Here is an 18,483-nt window from a genome sequence, read left to right on the forward strand (position 1 = left end):
ACTCATACCAGATCCTTTGGGTTTTGTTTTTTTTTATAGGGAATGAGATTAGCGGAAGAGTAGCGTCCCTTGATTGGACGTCACCTTGCAGAGAGAACGTCAATTTGGTTTTGAAGTGTCTCAAGCCGCTTTCACCGGAAGCGAGGACAAGAGACACATGCGCTCAACCAACATGACGTTCTCTCTCTAATAACTTTTCAGCCGGTGACGTCACAGACTATGGGTGACGTCTAATCAAGGGACGCTACTCTTCCGCTAATCTCATTCCCTATATACCGTAAAGAAGAAAAATCCCAAAGTATGGTGCTATAACCGATGAAAAAAAAAAATCGGCTTAACCTCACTGACAATTCTAGTGTTCGAGGCAATTATCTTTAAAATCCATCAGAGGGTTGTGTGCGCACGGGTAATAGAACGGACTATAGTAGTAGTAGTAGAAGTAGTAGTAGTAGTAAAGTAGTATAGTAGTAGTCTAGTAGTAGTAGTAGTAGTAGTAGTGTAGTAGTATAGTAGTAGTAGGAGTAGTGAGGAGAGAGAGGGAGGAGGAGGAAAGAGAAGGAGGAGGAAGAAGAAGAAGAAGAGAAGAAGAAGAAGAAGAAGAAGAAGAAGAAGAAGAAGAAGAAGAAGAAGAAGAAGAAGAAGAAGAAGAAGAAGAAGAAGAAGAAGAAGAAGAAGAAGAAGAAGAAGAAGAAGAGAAGAAGAAGAAGAAGAAGAAGAAGAAGAAGAAAGAAGAAGAAGAAGAAGAAGAAGAAGAAGAAGAAGAAGAAGAAGAAGAAGAAGAAGAAGAAGAAGAAAGAAGAAGAAGAAGAAGAAGAAGAAGAAGAAGAAGAAGAAGAAGAAAAAGAAGAAGAAGAAGAAGAAGAAGAAGAAGAAGAAGAAGAAGAAGAAGAAGAAGAAGAAGAAGAAGAAGAAGAAGAAGAAGAAGAAGAAGAAGAAGAAAAGAAGAAGAAGAAACTGTACTAAAATCACCACCACAAGAAACAATAAAGAAGGAAATAATAATTAAATAAGGAAAAGCATTGGTAGCAGCAGCGACAACGACAGCTACACATCGCCAAACCGAAACACAAATAAATAATATATTAACACACACACACACACACACACACACACACACAGTCGCAGAAATAATAACATTAGCAACAACAAAAGCAATAACAATAATAACTAAAACCTCGTTGTCACCACCACCACCACCACCACCATCATCATCATCATCATCATCATCATCATCATCATCATCATCATCATCATCATCGTCGTCGTCGTCGTCATCATCATCATCATCATCAGCAGCAGCAGCATAAATATCATTATCATTTAATTTTAATAACAATGAGACAAGAGCTAAAATAACAACAGTTACATTAAACAACGGCATATAACACCATCAACATCATCAACAACTACAACAACAACAACAACAACAACATCAACATCAACAACAACTCTAACTACAAAAAGAAAAAACCCAGAAGATTTGTCTTTCATTAGAGTACAACAGGTGAGGTGAAGCATGTCATGGAAAAAAACAGATAAATGTAAATTAAAATTTCATCGGCCTAGTAAGTAGTACGGGCACCCCCCCCCCCCCCCCCCTCCCCTTGATTTTTTGAGATCCAAGTTTTACGCAACAAAGCCAAAAGCGGGCAATACCCTTATTTTATAAAAATATCAATCTCTTATTTTAATCAACTCCCCCTCCCCTGGACTCCGGTTTTTTTTTTTTCATTTATAACTGTTACAGTACAGTTATCATTATTATCAATGCTTAAATAATTTTGTAATTATAGCTTGTCACTTCTGTAATCATGCATCCTTGACCTATAACAAATCGACATGACCTCTTACCCTTTCATACGTATTCGTACTCATGTAATCAAGCAGTTGACATAAGTGCTGGGACCTCCCACGAAATCTTGTCCCACCAAATCTCGGACCTTTGGGTGTTTGTTTTGGATAAGGTCTATTCATAATACAATACTCGTAACAATAGGTTTTATTTAATCCACGCAGAAAATAGAAACATATATATTAAGTTGGACGCTTTTAAACGTTATTACATTATTTAATTGATCAATTATTTCTTTATTTAAACGGTACTACCGCAAACTCGGGGACCCAAATAATTTTGGGGGTTTGGGAGGGGGAAAACTTTAAAAAAAAAAGAAGTCTACCGCAAAATCGGGGACCCAAATAATTTTGGGGGTTTGGGAGGGGGGAAAACTTAAAAAAAAACAAACAAAAGTCTAGTAGGGGGTTTGGGAAGGGAGAGACTTTAAAAAAAAGTTCCCCCCCCCTCCCAAAACCCCCAAAATTATTTTTTTAAAAAGTTTCCCCCCTCCCAAAACCCCAAAGTTATTTGGGTCCCCGAGTTTGAGGTAGTACATATTTAAACATATATTTTCCGTCAGATATTATGGTAATGGTTCCCTACACACTATCTGATTATCTGTTTGATTTTATTTGAGATTTTCAGTCGTTAACTGTGCAAAATTGTAGGTGGTTTACAAGTACCTACGTATTATGTGTTATTGTTTTGTAAGTCAGAGCAAGCGAGATGTTAACTACACCGCATGCTGCATACGTGTACAAGCGGCCATTCTGTATCTCCTCCTCCTCCTTCTTCTTTTTCTTTTTCTTCTTCTTGTTCCTCCTCCTTCTCCTCTGGAGCGAATCCATGGATTCTTCCAACATTTTTTTTGGAGCTTTTATATAGCGCAATATCCACTAAACGTGCTCAGAGCGCTTTACAAGGGGTCCCTGGCCAACAGCAACACTTACCATGTAGGACGGGACATGACGCCTGTTAGGCGATATTACAATTTTTTCGGACAGAGACAACGCTGTTATCGACCAGGTACTCATTTTACACCTGAGTACGGTGAGATAATGTGAGTAAAGAGTCTTTTCCAAGGACTCAACTATGCGCCGAGCGAGGCTCGAACCCAGGACCTTCCGATCCGAAAGCGAGTGTCATACCACTAGACCACATTCCGCTTGAAAACTTTCCCTTGGACAAAACGGCTTTGTCTTGTCCCGAAGAGTTGTCTACTCTGGATCTAGATTTGTCAGGAATAATAAATTCCAATATGAAGTCATCTAAACTTTCCTATAAAATACTCTTCAACAGTCGTAACGTCACTTCCTTCCTAATGACGCATGGTAACTTAGTAACACTGGCTCTAAACTATCGGAACAATGGCGGATGCCCGTATGAAATATTTCTCCGGCGAGCATAAAATTCGTATCCAGAGGAAAAAAACCCCATAAATTTGATCATGTTTTGACTTTTACAGATTCTGATCACAGGCATATGAAAAGTTCTAGCCAGCATGAAGAATAAAAAGTAATGATTTTCTTTGTTTAGAACCAAGATGGTCGCCGTTGCCGGGCGGCGTCACATCAGACTACTGAATCCAATTCTCGTAGCTATAGATAGTTCGAAGATGACGTCACTTAGGTCTTTGTTATTGTTTTTTGTCATCCACGTTTATGAGTAATGCTCACTGAACTGTATTAACCCGACTATAAACGTTCATGGATACACACAGTTTTGTGTGTTGGTCCGTTATACTTCGGGATGGCAATGTTATGAGCTTCTTAGCCAAGCGCATACTGTCTATAGAATGTAGAGGTTGTAAGAAAACACGACCCTTGTGCTATATTATGGCATTAACGATGGTTGAGTCAGTTGGGCGTCCAAAAGAAAACCAGAGGAAGCAAAAGATCAATATTCGATCCCTAGCCTCCGGTAGTGCGAACCCCCCCCCCCCCCCCCCCCCCTCCTCGCATTCTTCCTCGCAGTTGTGATCAAGTATATACATTGAGGTAATTAAGATTTGGTGGGGAACTTACATTGGATGAAAGCAAGAAATTCCAATTTATTTTTCTTACTGTTAAAACAACTTGAAATTATGTACCTCAAAAGGAGAGAGAGAGAGAGAGAGAGAGAGAGAGAGAGAGAGAGAGAGAGAGAGAGAGAGAGAGAGAGAGAGAGAGAGAGAGAGAGAGAGAGAGAGAGAGATGACATTCCATGCATTGCAGCCATGCAAAAGGAAAATTAAAAAGCAGGTTTTTCAACATGTCTTGTTTATTGTTTACAGTTTAGAACCAAACAAAACGTCAACAAACGCATTCGTGGACATTTTATTATTATCCCGTCGTTGGTGTCGGGCGTCGGGCCCTGCTGCCGTCTGCCACATTGGCTCTCGCTCTCCAGCCATGCCTGCGGGCATTGAGGCATGTGCAATGCTCCAATGCGAACATTGCACCCTTGTTTACATCCGGGTGATCCATGGCCGACTTATTTTACCCGCCAAATCTAGGTCTGTCAATAATACTTGAAGCATTGCCAAGTTTTGGACGTGATCCAAGTCATGAATGGATCCAACGGTTTTTTATCTCAGGTCTTAATCATAACAATATTATCAATGTGTTGATTGTGTGTGTGTGTGTGTGTGTGTGTGTGTGTGTGTGTGTGTGTGTTCTTTTTTTAATGTAATGCTTAAGTTTCATTTACGAAAGAGGATTGTCATGGTGGAATAGCTCTCATGAATCTTGCAATATTTATTGTCAGGTTTGCTGTCTTCACGGGATTTCAACTCATGCGCCCGGAGAAATGTCGCTGTTGTTTGTTTGATTTTTCGTCTCTTCCATTTTTCTTAATTTTCTTTTGTTCTTGTCGTGTTTATTGTTTTTGTTCTATGAATGGTATCAAAAACCAGTTGTTTTGGTTTGTGCGTTGTTTTGATTGTTGTTTATATATACCTTTCTATTTTGATTATCGTCTTTTGGGTTGTATCATTCTGGGCCCGTTTTCATGAACGCGGACTAGATTTAATTATTTACTAGTATAGTAAATGACTTGTTAGTCTTAAGGGGCCGTTTGGATCGAATTAATAGGAAAATATTTTTTTAAAAAATGATTTTGAGATTTTGGTGGAAAACGATATTTTATTATCTTAGGAATGATATTATTGAATTCCAAATTCTTAAGGTAGACTATAAAGACACGAAAAACACAGTCTAAAAGGATAAGGTTCTAGTAAGAAAAGTGTGAAAGACGGAAAGCTATATTGCTATTTTCTCTATATGCCATTGCTCTAAGGTTATGAGATACTGTGTCAAACGTTTCTCAGAATCTATTCAATGAAATTGTCTGAAAATTTCCACAGTTATCGCCATAGAGATAATTGTTTGATAAGGTATGTGTGTTATGAATTATAATCCAAATTAATGGATTTTTAACACCAATTTTGTCATAACATTTTGATTCTCAACTTTGTATTGTTCTAATGAAAATTCCATAAGCTATAGCCGTGAAATCTCTCTATGGCGACACACTATGGTACAATGTTGATAAGAAAGAAGAATATGAAGGTCATTCCTTCATTAGTTTTCGTGGAACGTTTGCCACAAGATTGTTATATTTTTTTTTTATGCGAGACCACCAAATTAGGTCACAAAACGGGTATCAACACAGATAATGTATTTTTTCACCATAAATGTTGTTTTTTAACCTTCAATAACGATATAGAATGATTAAAACCGCCCAATATAGGTAATCAAATTCATTTTTAGAAAAGACCCAAACCGCCCCTTAAGCCTAAGCTGAGCAAGTGACTAAAATCGGATTTAATGAACGTTTTCTAGTCTCAGACTAGCTAGTCTCTTGCCTAGAAGTGGACATAATAAGGACGATGACGAATTCGGCTGTTTTGTGCTGGTAACATCCCGCTCTCTAGTACACGATGGTATGTAAACTACCCGCCTTCATACTTTCAACGCAAAATATTTCCCCAAAAAAAGGAAATTAGCAACACTTCCGGTATTGATAATATTTCGTTCTTTTTCATATTTTAACTTAGTTTTGCCATGATGAATCAAATCTCGTGATATTGACTGTGTACTGCTAGACTGCAAGGATGTCTATTGTCGATTGACAAAATTCTATATTTAGGCCAAAGAAAATTTCATTGAAACTCAAAGAAATTGAACCAAAAAAAAAACAAAAACAAAACAAAACAACAACAACAACAACAACAACAAAAACAACAAAAAACAAACAAACAAACAAACAAATGAGAAAGTGTGATCTGATGAATCACAATATTTCAGCCAGTTACAATGCCAGCAAAATAACTTTTGTCTCCACCATACTTTCAAAATCATTTTGATTTTGTTGTTCTTTGACGCAAACCCTTCATTTTGAGTATACTCGCAAGTCGTGAGCCAATTATATTTAGTTTTTTTAGTGTTTACTCACAAAAATGTTTACTTTCGACAATCTGCACTTATCTTAAAGTATATTAAAAAGCCAATGTCAATAGCAACAGGACACCATTTGCCTCTGGCATTCGTAACCGACGTATTTTCCTTCCGAATCGAAGCTCTCAACCTGAAAATAGCTGCTGTCTTGTCGACGTTATGGCGCATCCTAGTAACTAAGTCTCAGACTAAGACTTGAAGTTCTGCCCCAGCAAATGACTAAAACTTGGCCAAACGAAGTCCAAAGGTCACGTGAGTTTAGTCTGGGACTTGCTTAGTCAAGTCACATGAAATCCGATGTTTTCAAGCCCTTGACTAAAGTCAGAGATAGTCAGAGACTAAGCGCTAGTCCACGTTCATAAAAACTATCCCTGATTGTTCTTGATAACGTTGGCGAATAAAAATAAAGTGCAATGAGCATGGAGAAAATTCTAGAGGTGTTCTATGTTACTTCATACTTGTTTGATTTCATACCCCAATGACTCCAAACCCAAAACAGCCAAGTCTGTAAAATCTAATCTATGCCTGTCTATGTTAAAAACATGTTTTTCACAAATTCATAATATTTTTCATTTCCGCAAAAGGATTTAATACAAACACATCGACTCATAACAATGCCATGAATTGAGATTATTAGAACCGCTTTAATACATTCATTTAATGTTAATATCCGCGATTGCCATTAAAAAGCCTCCTGTAATCATTTCAATCAATGTGTTACGTCCAAACAACCCATGGATGTCCTTTTTAGCACGGCCTTGAAATGGAATAGGGTCGCCAAATGGATTTTGAAATTGATGCCAAACATATCATTTTTAAAAAAATGCCAAATTAAACTTAGATGTTGATATTTCTGCTAGAAAAAAAAAATCATTTATTTGTTGGTATTGTTGTTTTGTTTGCTATTTTCTGTTTTTTTTATTTTTATTTTGTTTTGATTGTTTGCTTGATTATTTATTTTCATTTTATTAAAAAAAAATTTGGGTTTCTTTTTGGTCTTTAAAACAAATACCACTTCTTGCCTTTATGAACTATTCAATTCATCTTGTGGGCTTCAGAGTGAAGGTCAGTAAAAGAAAAACAAACAAACAAACAAACAAACACTATATTTAGATTAAATTGTTTTCCATGACCTCAACACCCTTCTCTTTTTCCTCCGCATCTTCATCCTCTTTCTTCTCCTTCCTCCTCTTCTGCTTCCTTCTAACCTCATATCTCGTTTCCTTCTTGGATGGCCCAGTGCAAAATCGATTTTAGGTTGTGCAAAGCTTTCATATAAAATGCCAAAAATGTAGAATTTTAGCATTAAAACACTAAAACTGGAGTCCCTGAATGTGATCTTCACGCATGGATGAAAGTAATTTGAATACAAACTATTCTTTTACAAATTTCCAGAAGCTAAAATCGTATTGTCATTGTCAGCGTTTTAAAGGGCACGAATGGAGAAGTTGTTTTGTAAAGGCGAGAATGTAAGATTTTGCAATAATATTTTGTTATGATAACCCAAGTTATGACGTCAAAGCTGGCACCAAACACGCCTTTTATATATATATACTTATATATTTTGTAATCAAACATGGTAACATTATGTGTGCCAAGTGAGTTGAGATGTGCAGAGAGGGATGGAACCAGAGAATTATAATTTCTGTGCTGGAACGTGGAGCTTTGACGTTCATAACATATCTATGGATTGAAATGACTTCGAACAAAAAACAAGTTGTCCAATAAGCCATGAGGCTCACACAGCCGGAGTTTATCCCGATTTCTATGGCGTGAAACTAACAATAGCAATTACTCGCTACCCTTTTCATACGACGCTAGTCTACAGTTAAGTACTTTCCGTCTGATCTATCAGACCCAGCTACCCATTCACTGCTTTGTGGACATGACAGAAGTGTCAGAAAAAAACAACTCGGATTAACCAGGTTCGATCTCTGTCCCTTTACGTGAGAAACCAATACCTTACCGACTGAGCAATCGGACCCCCCCCCCCCCCCCCCCATCCAAAAAAAAAAAATAAAAAAAAAAATTAATAAAATAAATACATAAATAAATAAAATAAATAACATTCTTAAACCCGAGCGAGACTTTCTCCGAATGTAATAGCAAGTTGTGGGTTATTTCAATCAATGATACAGTGTCGTGCACTAGATCTACACGCTTTGCGGCCGAAATGTTAAACGGCGTTGTGTCATTGTATAGATAGAATGCTGATGACGTCACGCAATGACCTACTTTAGTTCCGGATGGCAAAAGAACTTGGCTGGCTTGTAAACATTGATGTGAAACAAGCTCTTGTCCAATTTTTTAAACGTGAAAAAATGCCAAATAACTGCATAATCATCGGATGCACTAGAAGACAGGGTCGAGATGGAGTCAAAATGTTCAGGTTCCCATCCATTAGGAAGACGAAGGACCCAAAAATAATAAATTTAACCCAGCGGAGACAGTACAGCGGTTATGGCAGCGATCAGAAGAAAGGGATTTGGCGATGGCTCAAACTCAAATCTAACTTGCAGCCACCGAGTTTGCAATGATCATTTTGTTAAAGGTAAGAATTGATGGATAAATTAAAATCTTAAATATTATATATACGATATGAATTAATTTTAATTATTGTGAACAAAGCAAGTTTACTTCGCTCCAACATCATCATGTAGCCATTGTGGGCCATAGCATGTCACGGAGTTGGCGGCAACCGAACAAGGTCCTTGCCTTAATTTCTGACGTTGCAAGTTTATGATTTAGTAAATATGTGTTTTTTTCTTTTTCATGGAAGAGAAATCAAATCAAAAATTTCAAACTCGGTGGTCTAACAAAATCTACGGAGAGATTTTTCACCGATGTGACTTTTCTATGCGAAACTCCGAAGTTGGAGAAATCATCTGACTCATCTCAGACCCAGATGTAATCTGTAGTCTGTAGGCGGTCTAGAAGGAATCATTTTAATTTTTTTGGTCCATACACGGTCCGGATGGATGATCTTTTATTTGTTGTGTTTAGTTATCAGATAGGACCATGAATATTTCATGCATTTCTCGTGCAACTTACTCTAAATCAAAATCAAAACCAAATGCCTCATTACCGATAGTGATAGGGCTACTTTCGTTTTCAAGCTTTATGAGACGAGGAAGTCTTTCACTGTTGTTCTGGTCATTCATTTTAGAATTATAATGTTCCAGTTTATAACTTATGCTTTGTCAAGATTATTTTATTGTGCATTTTTAAAACATGTTCTCCATTTGAAGAAATATTAAAAGTAAGGTTGCGTTTTTCTTAAGTTTTTTTTTTCCGTTCCTCCGTCGGTGGTGTATTGTAAAGTAACACGAACAAACTGCTTTTCTACACCGCTGTTGGACATGTAAATGCTAGTTTGTGACAGAAGTTTAACACGCTGCTTAGTGATTGCCAGTGTCAGTTTATAATGATAGTAATGGTTATTTTTTTACTGACAAAAATAAATATTATTATTATTATTATTATTTTAAATTTTAATCCAAAGAAAGAAACAATTGACCTCTATCAATCCACTAAAATAACTTTTCATAATTTTCATAGTTAGAAATTAATTTTAACTCAAGGTGAGGATTATTAGTTATAATGTTTCGTATAGTCATTAAATTAGGGCCTTCATATGGAATTTTCCCCAAATATGACAATATAATAATAAAATAATTTCAATTTAAAAAAATTGTCCTTTGGGATCCCGATACTTTCATTGCAGCTATGTGGTATAGTTATCACCGTCATTTTGGAAGGATTAGGGTTCCAGACCCGTTCTGAGCAGTTGAGTCATTGGGAAAGGAACTTTATTCACATTCTCTCACCATACTCAGGCATAAATTGGGTAACTGGCTTTTAACATAGGCCTGTAAATTTGCCGGCATTTCTGGCAATTTCGCTCTGCCGGAACAAAAAATTAATTAAAATACTTTTTCATTTTGTTTAACAGCCTATTGAATTGGTAAAATTCTAAGAAAATATATCTGGGAAATGGGGATTTTTGCTCATGTTATTGAAAAAGCTTCGGCTCGAGGATTTTCAGGCAAGTTTTTCAGGGGGCAGATGCAGGCCTGTTAAACAGCATTGTCTCTTTCCGGAAAAAATGTAATATCGCCTAACAAGCGTCATGTCTCGACCTGCATGTAAAGTCTTGCTGTTGGCTATAAACCCATTGCAAAGCGCTTTGAACAAATTTTCATTTAATGGAAATTGCACTATATAATTGTTCTACCCTTGTTCTAATTTGACAAAGCTTGATGTAAATTTAACGGAAAGCTTAAGGATTGTAAAAAAAAAATAATTAAAAAATTGAGCTTAATATTATAGCGCAATATCCACTAAATGTGCTCAAAGCGCTTTACAAGGGGTCCCTGGTCAACAGCAACATTTAACATGTAGAACGGGACATGACGCCTTTTAGGGACGCTACAATTTTTCGGACAAAGAAAACGCTGTAAACGACCAGGTATTCATTTTACACCTGAGTACGGTGAGAGCATGTGAATAAAGAGCCTTTTCCAAGGACTCAACTATGCGCCGAGCGCGAGGCTCGAACCCTTGACCTTCCGATCCAAAATCGAGTGTCATACCACTAGACCACATAGCCACACAAGGACCAGGACCAGATTGTAATAGGCAAGAAATGACGTAATATATTTCAACAATCAATTTTTTGCCTTTACAGGAGGGCCAGCATCACTGCTGGATGAAACTGATCCTGATTGGGTTCCAACGTTAAAGCTTGGACATGGGGCAGAGAAAAAAACAGACCATTATTCATGTCTTAAAGATAGGAACAAACGCAATGACTGCAGGCAGCAACGGCTCTAGTTGAACAATCAACAATTGGAGAAACTAGCTCAATCATTGACCATGTAAATGTAAGTGTATTGATTGTATCTGTTTAAAACAATATTTATGTAGGCATGATATCTCTTCCTACATGTTAATGTTAATGTTTCTGTTGGCTTGGGACATCTTGTAGAGTGCTTTGGGTGGATATTGCATGCGCTATATAAAAGCAGATCTCGCTCTCAGAAAATTTAATAGGTCCAAATCAAGCAATTTTTTTTTTTGGGGGGGGGGGGGGGGGGGGGGTTAAAAAGTGAGGTTAGCAACGTTTGTGCCGTTCATTACACTTTAAGGTCATTGCATTGCCAGTTGAAAGGAAGTTGAATAGCGAGTGAAAAGATTGTAGATCTATGCACATAACAATAGACAAAGGACACAAAATCATATTTCATATTGCAAAGTTAAGACACAAATCTATGACTATGAGGAAAGTAATAAGACAAAGGGGAATAGAGCACATATAAAGTGACTTCATTTGCTCATAAGGTATGTAAGGAATGCCTGTCCGGTGAGCCAGTAATGAAGTCAAAGTTTGTCCAAATTGTTGGTGCAAGAACTGACATCAAGAGAAGTTTTTTTTCAAATAACCAGACTGTACAAAAGCTTACATGGTTGAGTTTTAAGACTTTTAACTTCAGAGATAATAAATAACTGAACAAAAAACATCACTTCATTTGAATCAAAAGCTTTGTCTTTATTATGTTGATTAATTTTGTTTTATTTAATGAATGGGCAATGACAATTAATAAAAGAGGAAGATCCATTAAATTTGAGGACAATGAAATTAATACTATTGTGAGCATGTCCTTCTATGCTATGGATAGGTTGCCTTTTAGGATAGTTCATACACAATTAGAAAATTCTGAAGGTTTTTTGTCTTTGACTATAGCGTAACAAATTTTAAAAATATAGATTCTCTTTATTCACCTCTAGGGAAAATTTGTCTTTGGAGTCTATTCTAAAGGGAGACTGAAATAACCCAGGCATTGCCGCAACACAGCGCCACAAACTGAGCTAGGGCTGAGGTGACTTGCTCAAGGCCACACAACGTAGTGACAAAGTGTTCTTATGATGAGATAGATAGAATTAAATGAGTTCACCCATATTGATTTATTCCTCAATTATTAAGATCTGGGAGGAAATGTTTTATTAACCTTAAATTTAAATTATGCCGCTTAAGCTAAACGAATATATTAATATTATAGTCTACATGTTATTTTTACAAGCCAATTGTCATTTCATTGTGGTAAAAGGCAATCTGCACAAATCAGCAGAATGACCAATCAAACGTTTTTTTACAGAAGCATGTATTCCCTATGTATGTACAAAATACACACGCTGGCAACAAATTAAATTTAAAAAATAATAAATTATATGGCATAAAAGAAAAAACAAACATTCCCAGAAATGTAAAATATTATGGGCTAAGTTTGTCCATTTTTATTGGTTATAGCTAGCAGTATCTACAAGAAGTTGATGGTTAGGTGCAGCGCTTGTAACACTCAATGGAATTTCCCGTGTAGAGAAAACATATGTGTGTTTTTTGAATACTGGTGTAGGAAATACAGTTCTTATTTTTGTTTCTTTTTTTGGCGAAGGCCAGTAATTGCCCGAACATTACAGTACAGCAGATTTTCTGAGCATACATAGTTTGATTCCACAGGTGATAGAATTACATTTAGTTTTTAAAATATTTGCGTGTTACTTGTAGAGTTTGTAAATAAATAGTTTTAGAATTTTTAGGTTTGCCAGTAATTTTGTGCTCGATGATAAATATTTAACATTTGCTGTACGGAGCAATGGTGATCCACAACTCTATTTTTTTAAAAGAATAGATTTCCACATAAATATGCCAAACCATTTTGGAACTCATCATAAGGCTCAGGCACTATTGGCATTTGAAATTGAAGTCAAAGAAAAACTTTAAAAAAAATTATTTTGACCTGTAAAATGAATGACTTACGTATTTGAGGAAATGGGGCTTAAGTTTTCTTTGTTTTCAAACATATTAAAATTAAAATTCCCAGTGACACGATAGACGCCAGAGGTGGTAGTTCAATAATGTACTATTTGCTCTATATATTAACTTAATCTTGGTATTTCTTTTACAGGATTGTGAAGACAGACATTTCAGGTTCCCATCTTGATGCTGAGCAGAAAGCACTTGTCGACACACAGAGTCCACTATAACCCAATTTTTGGGAATGGCGAACCTGAAACGAAAAGAAAGCAGTCAGACTTTTTATTCATTCTTTTCCAATAATGCTTGATTTTATATACCTTTGTAATCCTTTTCATTCTTTTCATTAGACTAATACATCTGTTAAATTTTTACTTTTGCCCGAAATGTTTGTGAAAAAATTGTACTAGTTGGAGTATAACTACTAGTAGTAGTAGTATTACTTCTGTTACCATTATTATATGTTCTGCAATAACATTCAAAACCTAATAATATTTTTGAATTGGCAAATAAATAGAAATCCATTGTATATTTATGAAGTTGGAGCACAATAAAGAAAATAAAGTACTGTAATGACTTTTTTAAAAATTTGTTTTATCCGTTGCTTTTGCAATTTGATGGTGAATGCTTGACTGAGTTCTCATTTTTCTACCCTGGGTGTGGGGTCATTGACCTTCCATTGTGGGCAAGGTCATTATTGCTTTCTTCACCCCCTATGTCTGTATTCCTTTTTCAGGTAGCTTTCTCTCTTTGTTTTGGAATAAGATTACATGCTTTTATCCCCTGTCCTTAGATGAGAGGGTGACAAATGGATGTAAATTTATTTTGTGAATTTATAATTAACATTTTATAAACAATAGACTGGGTGGGGTCTTTGACTTCCCATGGTGGCAAGAGGTCATGGTATGTCCTCTATCCCTTATATTGTTTTCCAAGTTTCTTTATGTCCTTGTCTTGGAATGAGATTACTTGGTTTTGTCCTTTCGACTGCCGGAGTCATTGGCTGAGAGGGAAACAGTCAAATGAATATTGTTGGTTTTGGGAAAAAAAATTTCTTTGTCTTGTAAATCAGTTCGCGTAAATTTTTTTATTATATTATATATATGTGTGTATATATAATATGGGGGGCGAAGTGGCCGAGTGGTTAAGGCATTGCACTGTGATCCGGATGACCCAGGTTCGAGCCCCGCTTCAGGCACTTTCGTTTTTTTTTCCTTGAGCAAGATTATTAACCCCCAATTTGCTCACTTGGACAACATGGGTGATTCCCGTTGACATCAGACATCTTGTTTGATGAGTTATCTATATTCCTTCGTGGAATGCCTAGGTGACGATATCTTATGATATCGCGGCGCAAAAGGCATAACGTAACTTAATATAATATAATTAAAAAATAATACGCGAACGTTTGAGTGTATTCCTCTTAGGGGGGACCTGTGCTTGTGTCAGGATGAGACTTTTGGGTGTTATCAGACTTAGTACACTGATAGCATTCTCTTGGAATCTACATTTGTTCCTCTTTGTCTTACTTTTCTTGTGTGCTTTTAATTGTAAATCTGGAAATTTTTACAATCCCATTTTATTCCTTTTTACTGGTGCTGAAATGCGTCGCAAATGCAGTAAAACCCTTAAATCAAACATAAACATTTGAGTGTATTCCGTCTCTGGATTGAACTGTTAGGCGATCTCAAAACTAAGCACATTAATAATTTTGATCTACTTCTGCTCCGTATTTGATCCAAGCCCATTTTTCTTACTACGTATTTCGCAACAGCTTTTAATTGTGCTGAAAATGACCTAATAGTGTCGCAAGCACCGAAAGTAGTCCATCAGAACCATTAGGTCTATAGAGCCAGATTTCATCCCAGTTTCTATAGTGTGAAAATAATAACTTGTTACCCTTCGAATAGGGCGCTTTTCTATTGCCAAATTACTGCTGGGTGTACAAAAAAAAAGAAAGGGGAGGGGGTGGGGTCTTAACTTCATCTAGGATATATCTCGGTCTCTATGATTGTGAAATGGGTGCTCTACCAACTGAGTTAACGGGACTGCCATGAGTCGCATAACCATTTAAACGTTTATGTCCGAACACACTGACTGAGCAAATGTGAGTAAAGAGGCTTTTCCAAGGACTCGACTGAGTCTCCCATAGTAGAACTTGAACCTATTAAAGAAGTTTCTTATTTCTTTTTTTTTTTTAAGTTATTCATATTCTAGTTCAAGAAAATTCATTGTAATGAATATAGCCATATGTTAAAAACCTCTATATCTTATTATCAATCCTGCATGGAGTAATATAAATAAATGTAGAAATCAAAATAATAATATGTAATAACAGTAATAATAATCATAGAAGTGAGATGAAAACGGGGGGGGGGGGGGGGGGGGGGGGGGGTTACCTTAGCAACTAGTACCACTTTCCCACAGCTAGGAGGCTTAACCCATTTTACATCCGTCACCCATCCATTGTAGGCCTGATTTTAAGTAGTCAGTCCCTTGTAAGCCTGAAAAAAAAATGTGGCAATGGTGGTAATATTATTAATTGAAACTCGAGGATAAAAACTGTTGTTATCACATTTAGTTAACAACAGTGAATTAAATTTGCTGTGAAATGTGGAGTACTCATCTGCAAGGTTATTAGAATTATTCAGAGAGACACAATTCCATAACTCAACATCAGCCGTGGGGCTAAAAATTATATAGTTTGGGGATTGAGTAAAATATCGAATAAAAAAGTAGTCATTCAATGGAGCCGAAGTTTAACCTGGCTTGAAAAGCGCGAAACGGGCCATAGCAATTGCTACCCTTTAGACTCTAGTCTATGTCAAAGTACTTTCCGCTAGATCTAACAGACTCAGCTACCCAATCACTGCTGGATTGATAAGGGGAGTGGGATGAGAAAAATAAATTCACTCGGGATCAAGCTCAGTCCCTTGGAATGGGGTGGGGCTTTTAAAACAGTCTTATGGGCATGGTGTTTTGTTACTGTATTATATCAGTTTAGATTTGGACTCGGGATCACATTGATTTCATAGTCATCGCCTGCCCTGGTGTTTTTAATTTAAATTATTATTTATAATCTTTGGTGAATTCGGAGGAATTCATCACCTTAAAGGCAAAATAGTTGAAATTTGAATGTAACCACACAGACTCATTGATCCACTACTTAGACTGACTTAGACTAAACTTACTAAGACTCGAAGACTAAGATTAAGACTAAGACACTAAGATGATCACGACTCGTGAAGCAGGTCATATCATATTAATATTTCCGTGTCAGGTTCGACATATCTGTCTTCTGTGATTTTTTGAGAATAAATCTTACAATTAGCCGTAGATGGTGTAACATAGTATAGGTATAGCATAGGGAAACGATTAAATAATACAGACTTACCGTGAAATGTGTAGACCGTGTAGACAGAAACTTGTGGTCGTGACGAGGTTGTTCGCTACATCAAACGATGAGACTGGCTGTAGTTCCTAAAGATTATGGCAGTCGTGTTCACAAATGGCATAGGGGTCTACATCATTAACGGGAAATTTTTAAAAAATATATTTATGTCTAGAACCAGAAAAATACGGAAGATTATCGACAGAAACTAATATTTTACTATTCTACGCCATTGTCTTCCATTGCTTTCTGCCACCCGGAAGTAAACTTCCACTCCGATCAGCTGTTTAACCGCATACTATCTATAGCAGTAATAATTTCATTATGTATCATATGAATCTACATAATACAAATTCCTCATAATAACCCCCCCCCCCCTGCCCCCACCTTTACACCCCCCCCCCCCCCCCCCCTACATCATAAACATTTCTTTCTTCTTCCACTTCAGCGTTGGCGTCGATCCAAATTTACCTCATTGATACTTGTATTATGTTATGTGCAGCTTTGTGGCTTTGTGGCTTTGTGGCTTGACATGGCATGAAGCTTTGTAGCTGTAGGTAAACAAAAACTTGAGCTTGTATATAGAGCAATATTGAGTTTTTTGAGCTTTTTTATATAGCGCAATATCCACTAAATGTGCTCAAAGCGCTTTACAAGGTGTCCCTGGTCAACTTTACGATCACCGGCTTCAGGCAGCCCCTACAGTTTTCTACTTTTCCTGGTCAACAGCAATATCTAACATGTAGGACGGGACATGCGCCTGTTAGGCGATATTACAATTTTTCGGACAAAGACACCGTTGTTAACGGCCAGGTTCTCATTTTACACCTGAGTACGGTGTGAGAATGTGAGTATAAAGCCTTTTCCAATGACTCAACTCTGCGCCGAGCCCGAGGCTCGAACCCAGGGCCTTCCGATCCGAAAGCGAGTGTCATACCACTAGACCACATAGCCGCACTATCCACTAAACAAGCTGAAAGCGCTTTACAAGGGGTCCCAAGCCAACAGAAACAAGCAACATGTGGAATTAGAGGTGACGCCTGTTCGGCGAAATTACAAATCTTTGGGGTGTTTTTTTGTTCGACTGCGACAACGTGGCTAATAGCCAGGTACTCATTTTACACATGAGTACGGTGAGAGAATGTAAGTAAAGATCCATTTCCAAGGACTCAACTATACGCCGCTCTAAGCAGGACCTGAACCGAGGACCTTCCGATCCTGAGGCGTTTCATATAAACAAGACCACATAGCCACAGACTACGAGAGTCCTGTGTTATCTATGCACATAGCCGCACAGCCGCTGGGGTACCTGAGTTCGAGTGCCGCTGAAAGTTGTGGCAATGTTCACTCTTTTGGAATAACCCGTGACTTTATTACTGTGTGTAACCATGATCGTTTATAGTCTGGTTATTACAGTTTAGTGAGAATTACTCATAAACGCGGATGGCAAAAAACAATAACACAGACCTGAGTGACGTCATCTTCGAACTATCTGTACTCAGATCAGGTGTCACATGGAATAACTGCCTGGCCTTTGCAAACGTCATGTCCGTATCATCCTACATGCCAAGAGTCACTTTTGGCTTTGGACCTCTTGTAAAGCACTTTTGATATTAGGGGAATCTTGCACTATTTAACAGCTCGCGTTTTGTTTTGTTATGAGTTACACTAACTCTGAGATTTAACCCACTTAGATAGCACTTTTAGTGATGATACACCGTACTGTGGACTTAGGAATTAGGATGGTGTCAAACTTCACGTAATGTAAATCATATTCTCTTCTTTCTTTCTTTCTTTCTTTCTTTCTTTCTTTCTTTCTTTCTTTCTTTCTTTCTCTCTTTTTTTCCATTTGTTCTTTCTTACACTACCACCACCAACACCACCACCGCCACCACCACCACCTACTCCTCCTGTTCCCTCTACTCTTCCTCCTCCTGTTTCCGCTCCTCCTCCTCATCATTATCATCATTATCATGATCCTCACCATCATCATCCTCATAATCATCAT

At 37.2% G+C, this 18,483-nt stretch overlaps 2 long non-coding RNA genes across 2 annotated transcripts; one reads left to right on the forward strand and one right to left on the reverse strand.

The window, feature by feature from the left end:
* The first annotated feature begins 8,502 nt into the window (after positions 1–8,502).
* LOC144965981 (uncharacterized) lies at positions 8,503–13,672 on the forward strand. Its single transcript, XR_013644133.1, has 3 exons — positions 8,503–8,821; positions 10,958–11,153; positions 13,236–13,672. It is a non-coding gene; the product is annotated as an uncharacterized LOC144965981 (long non-coding RNA).
* LOC144965984 (uncharacterized) lies at positions 11,794–16,773 on the reverse strand. Its single transcript, XR_013644135.1, has 3 exons — positions 16,479–16,773; positions 15,484–15,588; positions 11,794–13,337 (listed from the first exon to the last, which is right to left on the reverse strand). It is a non-coding gene; the product is annotated as an uncharacterized LOC144965984 (long non-coding RNA).
* Positions 16,774–18,483: the final 1,710 nt, after the last annotated feature.

The sequence above is a fragment of the Berghia stephanieae genome, chromosome 1, assembly GCF_034508935.2.
Source record: "Berghia stephanieae isolate SIO BIC M18660-M18661 chromosome 1, UCSD_Bste_1.3, whole genome shotgun sequence".
Classification (NCBI taxonomy): Eukaryota; Metazoa; Mollusca; class Gastropoda; order Nudibranchia; family Aeolidiidae; genus Berghia; species Berghia stephanieae.